We start from the raw sequence: 4,039 nt of genomic DNA, 5'->3' as shown, positions 1-4,039 counted from the left end.
TCGGAGTTTTCTTTCCTCAATCGAGTTCCAGATTATCTTTGCAATTTCGGTTGGTTATACTTGAGATTGCAAACTGTTCCAACATTCCTCCCTGAATGAACTGGGGACTGGAGTGATGTGAAATGAAGTGTTTTGCTCAAGAAGACTATGTGCCCCCCAGTCAGGGAATTGAACCCTCGGTCTAGCGATTGTGAGTGCAACAATCTAACCACTAGGCCACATACCTTCACACACACACACACACACACACACACATACTTGTTTGTCTATACATACATACACATACATGCCTACATGCATCCTACACACACACACACACACACACACATGTATAGTCATGTTATTAATACAACACTAACTGGGTGACATCAGCATCAAAATTTATTTCAAGATTTACACAACAACAGCAACAACAACAGCACCACCAATATTGCTAAGTTTGAAGTCTTAATCAGCAACAAATTAGGGTTTTATAAATAAAAATTTAAAGACGAATATCTTAAGCATTCTTAAGCAACAACAACATCCGTATAAACTTCATCTGTAACAACATCAACAATATAACTTCAAGAACAACAATAACAACTTTTCAAGGCTTAAACAATATCTTTAAGACTTAAACAGAAATAAACATCATTAAGGCTTAAACAACAACAACAATAACAAATCTTTAATACTTAAACAACAATAACAGAAACAAGAACAACAATATTTGTGAGAAAATAGATGAGAAAATCTCTAAGACGAAACAACTTATATAATGATGGATCCTCTTGGTTTTGATGATGAGAATTTGTTCATTCAACTGATTTGCCTACTTTTTCTATTAATGTTTAAGTGGCTGAGTATTCCTTAGTCATGTGTATTTGATTGTAATCTTTAGGCCTTAGGCCGACCACAGCCTTGTCAGTGGATTTTGTCAACAGAAACTGAAAGAAGCCAGAACTGAAACAAGGTGGTGAGCTGGCAGAAACGTTAGCACGCCGGGCGAAATGCTTACCGGTATTTTGTCTGTCTTTGCATTCTGAGTTCAAATTCCGCCGAGGTCGACTTTGCCTTTCATCCTTTCTGGGTCGATTAAATAAGTACCAGTTACACACTGGGGTTGATGTAATCGACTTAATCCCTTTGTCTGTCCTTGTTTGTCCCCTCTGTGTTTAGCCCCTTGTGGGCAACAAAGAAATAAGAAACTGTGTGAAGCCCGTTGTGTATATATGTATATATATTTATGTGCCCTTGTGTGTGTGGTTGTCCTCCCCACCTCGCTATCGCTTGGCAACCGATGTTGGTATGTTTATGTCCTTTTAACTTAGTGGTCTGGCAAAATAAACTGATAGAAAAAGTACTAGGCTTACAAAGAATAAGTCCTGGGGTCAATATCTTTGACTAAAGGCAGTGCTCCAGCTTGGCCATGGTCAAATGACTGAAACAAAAGAATAAAAGAATAATATAGGTGCAGGCATTGCTGTTTGGTAAGAAGCTTGCTTCCTAACCTCATGGTTCCGGGTTCAGTCCCACTGCATGGCACCAAAGTCTTGTGAGTGGATTTGGTGGACGGAAACTGAAAGAAGCTCTTTGTAAATATATATATATAGATGTGTGTGTCCGTGTGTCCCTTCCACCATCACTTGACAACCAGTGTTGGTGTGTTTACATCCCTGTAAAGTTAGTGGTTCGGCTGATAGAATAATTTTGTCTTAAAAACTTCTGGCGGTGATTCATTTGACTAGAATTCTTCAAGGTGGTGCTCCAGCTTGGCTTGCACCTATAGTGAAAAGATTTCGAGGCACTTGCATCAGAATTATTAATAAGATATTGTATTGGGACCCCGGGACAAAATCAGAAATGAGGCTTGGGAGCCCAATAAATTAGAAATACTTGTCCAAGGTACCAATCACTGAAATGAAACCCAACACCCTGTGAATGTGAATCAAGTCTTTTTTTTTTATTGCTTGACTCTTCTTGCAGTTGTACTTATGACCAGCAACAGGAATGACAAGAACAAAAACAATATATATATATATATATATATATATATATATACACACGTGCACACTTAAAGTTTATTAAACAAAGAACGTGAAGAAATGTTAAGTAACAATTAGAACAATTAGCAAGAACAATAACAGCTTCCCTAAGGCCTAAAGAAACAACAATTTTAACAATGAGAAAATTTGTTATTTTAACAATAACAATAACAACAGCAACAATTTGAATACTCAACAATATCAGCATCAATATTAATGAGATTATTTGACAACAACAACAGCAACAGAGTTAACGACTAGAGGACTTGTTATTTCAACAATTAGAAGACTTGTTAGTTTAACACAACATCCTTTAGGCTTAAACAGTATTAGTAGAAACAACAACACCTTCCCTTCTGCAAGTCTTAAATAACAACAACAGTAATGTTAATATTAATGATATATTTGTGACTATTGGAAAAAAAAACAAAAAGAAAGAATCTACAGAAATATGAATTTATAATTCTTTAAACGAAGCTCGGCTACCAAAACCACACAAAGCTCGGTTTGCAAAGACCTGTTGGGGCAAGCGAAAGCGAAATCGTGATGGCACGTGTGCCCAGCGTCGCCTTCCTGGCACTTGTTGCTGCTGGACTGGCTCCTGTGCAGGTGGCACGTAAAATACACCATTTTGAGCGTGACCGTTGCCAGTACCGCCTGACTGGCCTTCGTGCCGGTGGCACGTAAAAGCACCCACTACACTCTCGGAGTGGTTGGCGTTAGGAAGGGCATCCAGCTGTAGAAACTCTGCCAAATCAGATTGGAGCCTGGTGTAGCCCTCTGGTTCACCAGTCCTCAGTCAAATCGTCCAACCCATGCTAGCATGGAAAGTGGACGTTAAATGATGATGATGTGTATTTGCATTGCTGAAAACTGTACCTTTGGATTTGTTCCTAAGCAAAAGTTCTGCTGAGCTGGACATGTTCCAAGATGCACATCTGCACAGGTGGACCTGTGCAGATGTTGAGTGGTTTCCAAGAGACTGGAAATGGCCCCTTGGAAGCCCTCCACACTGATGGGAAGATGATTTAGTCAAGCAATTTGGGTCAAGATAGGAAAGAATGGTGCAGTCAAGTGAGAATCAGAAGCACATTGTGATCAGGGGTGTATAACAGCATCTGAATATCTGGTTGATACTGTGATATTCTTAATAATAATTCCTGTTAATTCTCCCTTCCTGGGTCATATTGGACTATAGATTAACAAAACTAGAAATTTCTAATTCTTTGTATTTTTTTCTTTGTGTTGGAATTAAAAAAAAAAAAAGAAATGAAACATGTCACATGACTCAAACAGAGCAAATAGTTTTGTTGTTCTGTTCTTAGTTTTTACCTGAATGTGTTGACCTTTGACTTAAGAACATTCCTCCCATGGCCATCCAGTCAAATTCTGCCAAGGTCGATTTTGCTTTTCGACTTACTCCCTTCCCCCAAATTTGAGGCCTTGTGCTTCTGGTAGAAATGATTATTATTATTATTATTATTATTATTGAGTGAGAGAGCAGTGCATGCCATCAAAGTGACACTCTGGTAAAATATACGAAGCCCAGTATACCCATCATGACTACCCGTCTGATATGGGTACACCAGGCACATGCATCACAACCATATGTGCACGACATGGTGATCTCATATCAAGATAAACAGCGTGTGACCTTGCAGGTGGGGCCCAGTTAGAATATTCTTCAGGTCGAGTAGCCCATCCCACTCAAAAGATCCTCGAATAAGGGTTGCTTAAGGATGATGAACAAAACATCCATGTTTCCAGAGGTGAATTATCCAAACCCCAAAGAATTCCTCTCAACACATGGCTATGATGCTCCCCCACTACTTCTGCTCATGATCAGAGATCAGAGATGCACATATCGTCAGACACCAAGGGACATGCTCAACTGGTTAAAGTCAAACAACTGACAAGCAAATCTGTGGTATTGAGCAGAATATTTGCTGTAGCCCATCTTTTATACCAAGACAAAACAATGTACATGATAATAACACTTCCAATCTGTTATG

This window comes from Octopus bimaculoides, chromosome 13 (assembly GCF_001194135.2).
Source record: "Octopus bimaculoides isolate UCB-OBI-ISO-001 chromosome 13, ASM119413v2, whole genome shotgun sequence".
Lineage (NCBI taxonomy): Eukaryota > Metazoa > Mollusca > Cephalopoda > Octopoda > Octopodidae > Octopus > Octopus bimaculoides.
This window is presented reverse-complemented; position numbering follows the sequence as displayed.